The 13,490-nt window shown below is 43.1% G+C and overlaps 4 non-coding genes across 4 annotated transcripts; all 4 read left to right on the top strand.

Annotated features, from left to right (window-relative positions):
- Positions 1–8,874: 8,874 nt before the first annotated feature.
- LOC140275714 (U5 spliceosomal RNA) lies at positions 8,875–8,988 on the top strand. Its single transcript, XR_011908435.1, has one exon. It is a non-coding gene; the product is annotated as a U5 spliceosomal RNA (small nuclear RNA).
- Positions 8,989–9,296: 308 nt separating this feature from the next.
- Positions 9,297–9,480, top strand: LOC140276029 (U2 spliceosomal RNA). Its single transcript, XR_011908721.1, has one exon. It is a non-coding gene; the product is annotated as a U2 spliceosomal RNA (small nuclear RNA).
- A 2,267-nt stretch (positions 9,481–11,747) lies between these two features.
- LOC140276337 (U5 spliceosomal RNA) lies at positions 11,748–11,861 on the top strand. The gene has a single exon (XR_011908939.1). It is a non-coding gene; the product is annotated as a U5 spliceosomal RNA (small nuclear RNA).
- Positions 11,862–12,169: 308 nt separating this feature from the next.
- On the top strand, positions 12,170–12,353 carry LOC140276028 (U2 spliceosomal RNA). Its single transcript, XR_011908720.1, has one exon. It is a non-coding gene; the product is annotated as a U2 spliceosomal RNA (small nuclear RNA).
- Positions 12,354–13,490: the final 1,137 nt, after the last annotated feature.

The following is a 13,490-nucleotide window of genomic DNA, read 5'->3' as shown; positions in this document are numbered from 1 at the left end:
GCCTTTTCTTACCCGGTTTTTACAAATTATGGTTGGACATTCAGACCTTGCAGCCGAACACCTCCGCTCTCTCTTTTGATCATACATTGTTGGGCATTCGCACCTTGTCTTACCCGCTTTTTACAAACTATAGTCAGACATTAACACCTTGCAGCTGAACCTCTGCTCCCTGTTTTGATCATGTATGGTCTGGCAATACTACCTTTTCTTCCCCCGTTTGTGAGTAATTATGGCTGGACATTCACACCTACTTGCAGTCGAACAGCTCTGCTCCCGCTTTTGATTATGTTTGGTTGGATATTCGAACCTTTTCTTAACTGCTTTTTACAAACCATGGTCGGACTTTCACACCTTCTTGTAGCCGAACAACTCCGCTCCCGCTATTGATTGTGTACAGTCGGGTATTTTAACCTTTTCTTACCCGCTTTTTACCAACTATGGTCGGACATTCACACCGTCTTACAGCGGAACACCTCCGCTCCCGCTTTTTATGGTGTATAGTCGGGCATTCGAACCTTTTCTTACCCGCTATTTACAAACTATGGTAGGACATTCAAACCTTCGTGTATCCGAAAACCTCCGCTCTCTCTTTTGATCATACATTGTCGGACATTCGCACCTTTTCTTACCCGCTTTTTACAAAACATGGTCGGACTGTCACACCTTCTTGTAGCCGAACACATCCGCTCCCGCTATTGATTGTGTACAGTCGGGTATTTTAACCTTTTCTTACCCGCTTTTTACCAAGTATGGTCGGACATTCACACCTTCGTACAGCGGAACACCTCCGCTCCCTCTTTTGATGGTGTATGTTCGGGCATTCAAACCTTTTCTTACCCGCTTTTTCCAAACTATGGTCAGCTATTCACAGCTTCCTCTCCACCATACTTGTATGGTGGGATATTCACACCCACTTGCATCCGAAAACCTCCGCCCCAAATTTTGTTGATATTCAGTCGGACATTCGCACCTTACCCGCTTTTGGCAAACTATGGCCTTCTTGCAGCCTAACAACTCTGATCTTGCTTTTGATGATGTAAGGTTGGGCATTCAGACCTTGCTTCACCTGCTTTTCACCAAATATAGTCGGACATTCACACCTTCTTGCAGCCGAACACTTCCGCTCCACCTTTTAGTGTTCTATCACACCTTTTTTTTCACCGCATTTTATACATTATGGTTGGAAATTTTCAACCACTTTCATCCGAAGACCTCTCCTCCCGCTTTTGTTAATATATTTGAACTTTAGTTTGACATTCAAACCTTCTTGCAGCTGAACCACCTCCGCTCCCTGTTTTGATCATATATGGTCTGGCAATACTACCTTTTCTTACCCGTTTGTGAGTAATTATGGCTGGACATTCACACCTACTTGCAGCCGAACACAACCTCTCTCGCTTTTGATGATGTATGGACCGGCATTTTTACCTTTTCTAACACATTTTTCAGCAATTATGGTCGGAGATTCACACCTACTCACAGCCGAACAACTCCGCTCCCGCATTTGATGATGTATAGTCGGGCATTCTCACCCTTTCTCATCAGCTTTTTGCAAATTATGATCTGACATTCACACCTACTTGCAGTCGAACAGCTCTGCTCCCGCTTTTGATTATGTTTGGTTGGATATTCGAACCTTTTCTTAACTTCTTTTTACATATTTTGGTTGGACGTTCACACCTTCTTGTAGCCAAACACTTCCACTCCTGCTTTTGATGATGTATGGTTGGGCATTCACACCTTTTTTTTGCCCATTTTTCAGGAATTATGGGTGGACATTCACACCTTGCAGCTGAACACCTCCTATCCCACTTATGATCATGTGCGGTTTGATTTTCGAAAAGTTTCTTTCATGTTTTCTAGCAATTATTAATGGACATGTAGACCTTCTTGCAGCTGAACACCTCCGCTCCCGCTTTTGATCATACATTGTCAGGCATTCGCACCTTGTCTTACCCACTTTTTACAAACTTTAGTCGAACAGTCACACCTTTTTGCAGCCGAACACCACCTCTACCGCTTTTGATGATGTATGGTCCAGCATTCTTACCTTTTCCAACACATTCTTCAGCAATTATGGTCGGATATTCACACCTACTCAGAGCCGAACACCTCCGCTCCCGCAGTTGATGGTCTATAGTCGGGCATTCTACAGCGGAAAAGACTCATTCTTATGTTTGGTTAGATATTCAAACCTTTTCTTAACTGCTTTTTACAAAATTTGGTCGGACGTTCACAGTATCTTGCAGCCGAACACCTCCGCTTCCGCTTTTGATGGTGTATATTCGGGCATACGAACCTTTTCTTACCCACTTTTTACAAACCAAGGTCGGACTTTCACACCTTCTCTTAGCTGAACAACTCCGCTCCCTCTTTTGATTGTGTACAGTCGGGTAATTTAACCTTTTCTTACCCGCTTTTTACCATCTATGGTCGGACATTCACACCGTCTTACAGCGGAACAACTCCGCTCCCTCTTTTGATGATGTATGGTTAGGCATTCGCACCTTTTCTTACCCATTTTTCAGTAATTATGGGTAGACCTTCTTGCAGCTGAAATCCTCCTCTCCTGCTTATGATCATGTGCAGTTTGATATTTGAAAATTTTCTTTCATGTTTTCTAGCAATTATTGATGGACATTCAGACCGTCTTGAAGCTGAACACCTCCGCTCCCACTTTTGATGGTGTATAGTCGGGCTTTCGAGCCTTTTCTTCCCCGGTTTTTACAAATTATGGTTGGACATTCAGACCTTCTTGCAGCCGAAAACCTCCACTCCCTCTTTTGATCATACATTGTCGGGCATTCGCACCTTTTCTTACCCGCTTTTTACAAACCATGGTCGGACTTTCACACCTTCTTGTAGCCGAACAACTCTGCTCCCGCTATTGATTGTGTACAGTCGGGTATTTTAACCTTTTCTTACCCGCTTTTTACCAACTATTGTTGGACATTCACACCGTCTTACAGCGGAACACCTGCGCTCCCTCTTTTGATGGTGTATGTTCGGGCACTCGAACCTTTTCTTACCCGCTTTTTACAAACTATGGTCAGACATTCAAACCTTCTTGTAGCCGAACACATCCACTCCTGCTTTTGATGATGGGTATTCAAACCTACTTGTTGCCCGATTTTCATTAATTATGGGTGGACATACACACCTTGTCGCAGCCAAACACCTCCGCTCCCTGTTTTGATCATGTATGATTGGACATTCGCACCTTTTCTCACCCGCTTTTTACTATGGTCGGCCATTCACAGCTTCCTCTCCACCATACTTGTATGGTGGGATATTCACACCCACTTGCATCCGAAGACATCCGCCCCCACTTTTGTTGATATTTAGTCGGTCATTCGCAGCTTACCCGCTTTTGGCAAACTATGGCCTTCTTGCAGCCAAACACCTCTGATCTCGTTTTTGATGATGTAAGGTTGGGCATTCAGACCTTGCTTCACCTGCTTTTCACCAAATATAGTCGAACAGTCACACCTTCTTGCAGCCGAACACTTCTGCTCCATCTTTTAGTGTTCTATGGGGTATTCACACCTTTTTTTTCACCGCATTTTATTGATTATGGTTGGAAATTCTCACCCACTCTTATCCGAAGACCTCTCCTCCTGCTTTTGTTAATATATAGTCGAGCATTCAAACCTTTTCTTACCCGCTTTTTACAAATTATGGTCGAACATTCACACCTACTTGCAGCCGAACACCTCCGCTCCCGCTTTTGATGGTGTATAGTCGGGCTTTCGAGCCTTTTCTTCCCCGGTTTTTACAAATTATGGTTGTATATTCAGACCTTGCAGCCGAAAACCTCCGCTCCCTCATTTGATCATACATTGTCAGGCATTCGCACCTTGTCTTACCCGCTTTTTATAAACTTTAGTCAGACATTCACACCTTGCAGCTGAACCACCTCCGCTCCCTGTTTTGATAATGTATGGTCTGGCAATACTACCTTTTCTTACCGGTTTGTGAGTAATTATGGCTGGACATTCACACCTACTTGCAGCCGAACACCACTTTTCCCGCTTTTGATGATGTATGGTCCGGCATTCTTGTCTTTTCTAACACATTTTTCAGCAATTATGGTCGGAGATTCACACCTACTTGCAGTCGAACAGCTCTGCTCCCGCTTTTGATTATGTTTGGTTGGATATTCGAAACTTTTCTTCACTGCTTTTTACAAACTTTGGTCGGACGTTCACACCTTCTCTCAGCCGAACACCTCCGCTTCCGCTTTTGATGGTATATATTCGGGCATTCGAACCTTTTCTTACCCGCTTTTTACAAACCATGGTCGGACTTTCACACCTTTTTGTAGCCGAACAACTCCGCTCCCGCTATTGATTGTGTACAGTCGGGTATTTTAACCTTTTCTTACCCGCTTTTTACCAACTATTGTTGGACATTCACACCGTCTTACAGCGGAACACCTCCGCTCCCTCTTTTGATGGTGTATGTTCGGGAATTCGAACCTTTTCTTACCGGCATTTTACGAACTTTGGTCGGACATTCAAACCTTCTTTTAGCCGAACACATCCACTCCTGCTTTTGATGATGTATGGTTGAGCATTCGCACCTTTTCTTACCCATTTTTTACAAACTATGGTCGGACATTCACACCTTCTTGCAGCTGAACACCTCCTCTCCCGCTTATGATGATGTGTGGTTTGATATTCGAAAATTTTCTTTCATGTTTTCTAGCAATTATTGATGGACATTCAGACCTTCTTGCAGCTGAACACCTCCGCTCCCGCTTTTGATGATGTATAGTCGGGCTTTCGAGCCTTTTCTTCCCCGGTTTTTACAAAATTATTGTTGGACATTCAGACCTTCTTGCAGCCGAAAACCTCCGCTCCCTCTTTTGATCATACATTGTCGGGCATTCGCACCTTCTCTTACCCGCTTTTTACAAACCAGGGTCGGACTTTCACACCTTTTAGTAGCCGAACAACTCCGCTCCCGCTATTTATTGTGTACAGTCGGGTATTTTCACCTTTTCTTACCCGCTTTTTACCAACTATGGTCAGACATTCACACCTTCTTACAGTGGAACACCTCCGCTTCCTCTTTTGATGGTGTATGTTCGGGCATTCGAACCTTTTCTTACCCGCTTTTTACAAACTATGGTCGGACATTAAAACCTTCTTGTAGCCGAACACATCCACTCCTGCTTTTGATGATGTATGGTTGGGCATTCGTACCTTTTCTTACCCATTTTGCAGTAATTATGGGTGGACATTCACACCTTTTTGCATTTTAACACCTCCTCTCCCGCTTATGATCATGTGCGGTTTGATATTCGAAAATTCTCTTCCATGTTTTCTAGCAATTATTGATGGACATTCAGACCTTCTTGCAGCTGAACACCTCCGCTCTAGCTGTTGATGGTGTATAGTCGGGCTTTCGAGCCTTTTCTTCCCCGATTTTTACAAATTATGGATGGACATTCAGACCTTCTTTCAGCCGAAAACCTCCACTCCCTCTTTTGATCATACATTGTCGGGCATTCGCACCTTTTCTTACCCGCTTTTTACAATTCATGGTCGGACTTTCACACCTTTTAGTAGCGGAACAACTCTGCTCCCGCTATTGATTCTGTACAATAGGGTATTTTAACCTTTTCTTACCTGCTTTTTGCCAATTATGGTTGGACATTCACACCTTCTTACAGCGGAACACCTCCGCTCCCTCCTTTGATGGTGTATGTTCGGGCATTCAAACCTTTTCTTACCCGCTTTTTACAAACTATGGTCAGACATTCAAACCTTCTTGTAGCCGAACACATCCACTCCTGCTTTTGATGATGGGTATTCAAACCTACTTGTTGCCCGCTTTTCATTAATTATGGGTGGACATACACACCTTGTCGCAGCCAAACACCTCCGCTCCCTGTTAGGATCATGTATGGTTGGGCATTCGTACCTTTTCTTACCCATTTTGCAGTAATTATGGGTGGACATTCACACCTTCTTGCATTTGAACACCTCCTCTCCCGCTTATGATCATGTGCGGTTTGATATTCGAAAATTCTCTTCCATGTTTTCTAGCAATTATTGATGGACATTCAGACCTTCTTGCAGCTGAACACCTACGCTCCAGCTGTTGATGGTGTATAGTCGGGCTTTCGAGCCTTTTCTTCCCAGATTTTTACAAAATATGGATGGACATTCAGACCTTGTTTCAGCCGAAAACCTCCGCTCCCTCTTTTGATCATACATTGTCGGGCATTCGCACCTTTTCTTACCCGCTTTTTACAAACCATGGTCGGACTTTCACACCTTTTAGTAGCGGAACAACTCTGCTCCCGCTATTGATTGTGTACAATCGGGTATTTTAACCTTTTCTTACCTGCTTTTTGCCAACTATGGTCGGACATTCACACCTTCTTACAGCGGAACACCTCCGCTCCCTCCTTTGATGGTGTATGTTCGGGCATTCAAACCTTTTCTTACCCGCTTTTTAAAAACTATGGTCAGACATTCACACCTTCTTGCAGCCGAACACTTCCGCTCTACCTTTTAGTGTTCTATGGGGTATTCACACCTTTTTTTTCACCGCATTTTATAGATTATGGTTGTAAATTCTCACCCACTCTTATCCGAAGACCTCTCCTCCTGCTTTGGTTAATATATAGTCGGGCATTCGAACCTTTTCTTACCCGCTTTTTACAAATTATGGTCGAACATTCACACCTACTTGCAGCCGAACACCTCCGCTCCCGCTTTTGATGGTGTATAGTCGGGCTTTCGAGCCTTTTCTTCCCCGGTTTTTACAAATTATGGTTGGACATTCAGACCTTGCAGTCGAAAACCTCCGCTCCCTCTTTTGATCATACATTGTCAGGCATTCGCACCTACTTGCAGACGAATACTTCCGCTCCACCTTTTAGTGATGTATGGTTGGCATTTGCACCTTTTCTTACCCTTTCTTACCCTACTGATTGCTTAAGATTAAGTTGTTTTTTCTCAAACTACAACATTTTTTTAATTGTTGAAACTTGATTTGAAGTGGATAAATAAGGAGGACAAACAGTTTTAAGTCAGGCTAATAGAAGGAATTCATTTTATAGCAAAATCTGTATTTCGTCATATGTCGAGAGATGCTTATTGCTGAAGAAGTACAAAGTACAACGTTGTTTATCGTTGAAACTTGATTAGACATGAATAAATATGAAGGACAAAGCAGTCTTAACTTGGTTAGAGTTAAGGAATTCGTTTTATAGGAGAATCCGAATTCGTGCATAACTCGTAAAATAGAGCTTATTTTCGGATTCCTGAAGAATGAGTCTGGTTCTTTCTCATAATACAAAGTTTGTTGTTTATTGTTGAAACTTCATCAGAAGTGAAGAAATAAATGAATGCCTATCAACAAATGTGGGATCTAAACTCTAGTGCTTCCTCTAAAATAATTTCCTTTCTCAATTCAGAAATGTGTGTGTGTAAGTCACAACACCCGTGACACCAAAACGGCTTTCTTTTCTCTCTTTTCTCTACACTCTGCACTGTGAGCACACACACCAAATCAGAAAGGCTTTTTTCTCTCTTTTCTACATTATGGACTGTGGGGACACAAAACCGCTCTCTCTTTTTTTTTTTGATTGTGTGCCAGGGCGTTGTCTCACGTATTAGATTATGCTTACGATACGAATGGGTTTATCAGTCACATCAGAATCCATACATACTGATCCTCCCGTAATAAAATGGTCGGATCTTATCAAACACACTTTGTTTCTTGTGACAATCAAGTCAGCGAAACAGCGTATACACGTCAAGACACTGAATCAAGTTTGCCACAAGAACTCATAAGTTTGGCAGTATTGCTCTGCCGTCAGCAATCATACACCCATTTTATTTTCGTGAGACATGTGCAGGCACCTGTTCATCTACTGTTCTATCACTATGAATTAGTTTATCTATTATTAATAAGGATACTTCTACAACTACTATCAAAGTATGTCCAGACTTCTTATGTTGTCAGTTGCTATATATGAATAAGTGGGTAGCTACTGACAAGCATTAAGCATGTCACACAGCCCAAACATATAACATTTCAGGACACACCACACAGTTAACAACCACAGTGAAGTGTCAAAGCCCAAACATGTAACATTCAACAGTACACTTACACAACACATTCAAATCAAACAGTCAGACAACATACAAGAACATATACCCCAGCCGGCATTGCTCCCTGCCTATTTTCCTACAGCTCACTATGTGTGCGCACACCTTTATTCACAAACTCTTCAACTTATACTCTTTTACCAAAGCTGCTACAGCTCGATTGGCCGAATACCCTTAGATCCTATTTCGGTGAATTTGACATCTGCCTTACATGTAACAGATTAGCGGTTTAGCAGTTTTAATTTAGTTTGAGTGAAGGAATTCATTTTATAGCAAAATCCGAAATCGTGAAGAACTCGTGAAAGTAAGCTTATTCTCGGATTCCTGAAACTTTAGATTTGCTCTTTCTTTTACTGCAAAGTACAACGTTGTTTTTTTTTTTGTTTAAATCTTTCTAGATATGGTAAATATGAAGGACAAAGCAGTTTTAACATAGTTTGAGTGAAGGAATTCATTTTATAGATAAAATCCCAAGAGTCTGCTGAGAAAAGAGAGTGAATGCGAAGTAGACTTTAACACGGCTCTGGGAGCGAGCCGAGTGTGGGCTGACCGGGAGAATTGCTTGAAAGAAACGCGACACCGAATGAGCGGTCAGAACAAAGCCTCAATACGGTGTTCCCGTGGTGTTTTTGTTGCTGCCTTGTCGATTGCACAGGGGCAAGCGTTTCAACCAAGCAACGCTCACCATTGGGAAGGTGGCTATGGCAACTAGCCTGATGCCCTGCTCCCGCAGTGACGGATAATCGTACTCTGGTTTCTCTTCATAACATACAAGTCTTTCGCCTTTTACTAAAGACTTTCGTGGAGAGCAGCACTAATGAGTTGTTTCTATTTTTGGCAGGCTTTACCTTTGCGGGTGAAGCCCTTTCTGTCTGTGCAAAAGAAATCTTGTTACTGTGCAGAGTGACTTCTCTGAGTAGAGTCGCCTTACTTGTTGCGATTGTGCCGATGTTCGAAGCTGGAGTGCAAAGTTGTTGCTTGAATGGTGCTTGCTGGAGCATGCGGGAGTGCAAAGTTATACCATTTAAAAGGGCTGAAGAGTGCTCAGTGCAGCGGGTGGGCGGAGGTGCAACGTGACACTCTGGCCACCTATGGCCATAAAAAGAACACTGCTACAAGTGCGCATTGTGCCAGCAAGGGCCCTCGGACCTGAAACAGTGGACAGTTATCGCTTCTCGGCCTTTTGGCTAAGATCAAGTGTAGTATCTGTTCTTATCAGTTTAATATGTCCTCTATACGAGGACTACATATTAAATGGATTTTTAAGAATAGGAGTTGAAAAAGAAGCTTGCTCCGTTCACTCCAAGCATCGACCCGGTACTGCAGTGCCGCTGGGAACGGTGCGCTCTTCTCTGCTCTTGTGAAAAAGCAAACAGCGGTGCAGGATGGAAGTTTCAGGGAGCCCAAGATGAAACTTTCTTTTAATCTGCTGAGAAAAGAGAGTGAATGCGAAGTAGACTTTAACACAGCTCTGGGAGCGAGCCGAGTGTGGGCTAACCGGGAGAATTGCTTGAAAGAAACGCGACACCGAATGAGTGGTCAGAACAAAGCCTCAATACGGTGTTCCCGTGGTGTTTGTGGCTGCCTTGTCTTTTGCACAGAGTAAAAGACAAGGCAGCCATCGAATAGGGCCCGATTGTTCCTACTTGGTCAGCCGAGGAGCAAGGGGGGGGAGCAAGCGTCTCAACCAAGCAAATCTCACCAAGTAGGAACAATCGGGCCCTATTCGATGGCTGCAACACCTGAAAGAGATATTGATGCGAGACCCGATCAAAAGCTTTTTCAAAGTCTAAATTTAAGATGACAAGCCGGGTGTTTCTGTCTCTAGCGTAATCAATGATGTCTCGAATCAGTACGAGGCTGTCGGTGAGTTGTCTCTCTGAGATGGCACAAGCCTGGTCTGGGTGAATTACCTCCTCTAAAACAGAGGACATCCGTGTCGTTAAAACCTTGCTAAAAAGTTTACAGTCAAAGTTTAAAAGTGTGATGGGCCTCCAATTCTTTAGGTCAGTCTTATCATTTTTATCAGAAGTGAAGAAATAAATGAATGCCTATCAACAAATGTGGGATCTAAACTCTAGTGCTTCCTCTAAAATAATTTCCTTTCACAATTTAGAAATGTGTGTGTGTAAGTCACAACACCCGTGACACCAAAACGGCTTTCTTTTCTCTACACTCTGCACTATGAGCACACACACCAAATCAGAAAGGCTTTTTTCTCTCTTTTCTACATTATGGACTGTGGGGACACAAAACCGCTCTCTCTTTTTTTTTTTGATTGTGTGCCAGGGCGTTGTCTCACGTATTAGATTATGCTTACGATACGAATGGGTTTATCAGTCACATCAGAATCCATACATACTGATCCTCCCGTAATAAAATGGTCGGATCTTATCAAACACACTTTGTTTCTTGTGACAATCAAGTCAGCGAAACAGCGTATACACGTCAAGACACTGAATCAAGTTTGCCACAAGAACTCATAGGTTTGGCAGTATTGCTCTGCTGTCAGCAATCATACACCCATTTTATTTTCGTGAGACATGTGCAGGCACCTGTTCATCTACTGTTCTATCACTATGAATTAGTTTATCTATTATTAATAAGGATACTTCTACAACTACTATCAAAGTATGTCCAGACTTCTTATGTTGTCAGTTGCTATATATGAATAAGTGGGTAGCTACTGACAAGCATTAAGCATGTCACACAGCCCAAACATATAACATTTCAGGACACACCACACAGTTAACAACCACAGTGAAGCGTGTCAAAGCCCAAACATGTAACATTCAACAGGACACTTACACAACACATTCAAATCAAACAGTCAGACAACATACAAGAACATATACCCCAGCCGGCATTGCTCCCTGCCTATTTTCCTACAGCTCACTATGTGTGCGCACACCTTTATTCACAAACTCTTCAACTTATACTCTTTTACCAAAGCTGCTACAGCTCGATTGGCCGAATACCCTTAGATCCTATTTCGGTGAATTTGACATCTGCCTTACATGTAACAGATTAGCGGTTTAGCAGTTTTAATTTAGTTTGAGTGAAGGAATTCATTTTATAGCAAAATCCGAAATCGTGAAGAACTCATGAAAGTAAGCTTATTCTCGGATTCCTGAAACTTTAGATTTGCTATTTCTTTTACTGCAAAGTACAACGTTGGTTTTTTTGTTTAAATCTTTCAAGACATGGTAAATATGAAGGACAAAGCAGTTTTAACATAGTTTGAGTGAATTTATTCATTTTATTGATAAAATCCCAAGAGTCTGCTGAGAAAAGAGAGTGAATGCGAAGTAGACTTTAACACGGCTCTGGGAGCGAGCCGAGTGCGGGCTAACCGGGAGAATTGCTTGAAAGAAACGCGACACCGAATGAGCGGTCAGAACAAAGCCTCAATACGGGATTCTCGTGGTGTTTTTGTTGCTGCCTTGTCTTTTGCACAGAGTAAAAGACAAGGCAGCCATCGAATAGGGCCCGATTGTTCCTACTTGGTCAGCCGAGGAGCAAGGGGGGGAGCAAGCGTCTCAACCAAGCAAAGCTCACCATGGGGAAGGTGGCTATGGCAACTAGCCTGATGCCCTGCTCCCGCAGTGACGGATAATCGTACTCTGGTTTCTCTTCATAACATACAAGTCTTTCGCCTTTTACTAAAGACTTCCGTGGAGAGCAGCACTAATGAGTTGTTTCTATTATTGGCAGGCTTTACCTTTGCGGGTGAAGCCCTTTCTGTCTGTGCAAAAGAAATCTTGCTACTTTGCAGAGTGACTTCTCTGAGTAGAGTCGCCTTACTTGTTGCGACTGTGCCGATGTTCGAAGCTGGAGTGCAAAGTTGTTGCTTGAATGGTGCTTGCTGGAGCATGCGGGAGTGCAAAGTTATACCATTTAAAAGGGCTGAAGAGTGCTCAGTGCAGCGGGTGGGCGGAGGGGCAACGTGACACTCTGGCCACCTATGGCCATAAAAAGAACACTGCTACAAGTGCGCATTGTGCCAGCAAGGGCCCTCGGACCTGAAACAGTGGACAGTTATCGCTTCTCGGCCTTTTGGCTAAGATCAAGTGTAGTATCTGTTCTTATCAGTTTAATATGTCCTCTATACGAGGACTACATATTAAATGGATTTTTAAGAATAGGAGTTGAAAAAGAAGCTTGCTCCGTTCACTCCAAGCATCGACCCGGTACTGCAGTGCCGCTGGGAACGGTGCGCTCTTCTCTGCTCTTGTGAAAAAGCAAACAGCGGTGCAGGATTGAAGTTTCAGGGAGCCCAAGATGAAACTTTCTTTTAATCTGCTGAGAAAAGAGAGTGAATGCGAAGTAGACTTTAACACAGCTCTGGGAGCGAGCCGAGTGTGGGCTAACCGGGAGAATTGCTTGAAAGAAACGCGACACCGAATGAGTGGTCAGAACAAAGCCTCAATACGGTGTTCCCGTGGTGTTTGTGGCTGCCTTGTCTTTTGCACAGAGTAAAAGACAAGGCAGCCATCGAATAGGGCCCGATTGTTCCTACTTGGTCAGCCGAGGAGCAAGGGGGGGGAGCAAGCGTCTCAACTAAGCAAATCTCACCAAGTAGGAACAATCGGGCCCTATTCGATGGCTGCAACACCTGAAAGAGATATTGATGCGAGACCCGATCAAAAGCTTTTTCAAAGTCTAAATTTAAGATGACAAGCCGGGTGTTTCTGTCTCTAGCGTAATCAATGATGTCTCGAATCAGTACGAGGCTGTCGGTGAGTTGTCTCTCTGAGATGGCACAAGCCTGGTCTGGGTGAATTACCTCCTCTAAAACAGAGGACATCCGTGTCGTTAAAACCTTGCTAAAAAGTTTACAGTCAAAGTTTAAAAGTGTGATGGGCCTCCAATTCTTTAGGTCAGTCTTATCATTTTTATCAGAAGTGAAGAAATAAATGAATGCCTATCAACAAATGTGGGATCTAAACTCTAGTGCTTCCTCTAAAATAATTTCCTTTCACAATTTAGAAATGTGTGTGTGTAAGTCACAACACCCGTGACACCAAAACGGCTTTCTTTTCTCTACACTCTGCACTATGAGCACACACACCAAATCAGAAAGGCTTTTTTCTTTCTTTTCTACATTATGGACTGTGGGGACACAAAACCGCTCTCTCTTTTTTTTTTTATCGTGTGCCAGGGCGTTGTCTCACGTATTAGATTGTGCTTAAGATACGAATGGGTTTATCAGTCACATCAGAATCCATACATACTGATCCTCCCGTAATAAAATGGTCGGATCTTATCAAACACACTTTGTTTCTTGTGACAATCAAGTCAGCGAAACAGCGTATACACGTCAAGACACTGAATCAAGTTTGCCACAAGAACTCATAAGTT

Source organism: Leuresthes tenuis, unplaced genomic scaffold (genome assembly GCF_036924035.1).
Source record: "Leuresthes tenuis unplaced genomic scaffold, fLeuTen1.0.hap1 SCAF_18, whole genome shotgun sequence".
Classification (NCBI taxonomy): Eukaryota; Metazoa; Chordata; class Actinopteri; order Atheriniformes; family Atherinopsidae; genus Leuresthes; species Leuresthes tenuis.
This window is presented reverse-complemented; position numbering and strand designations above follow the sequence as displayed.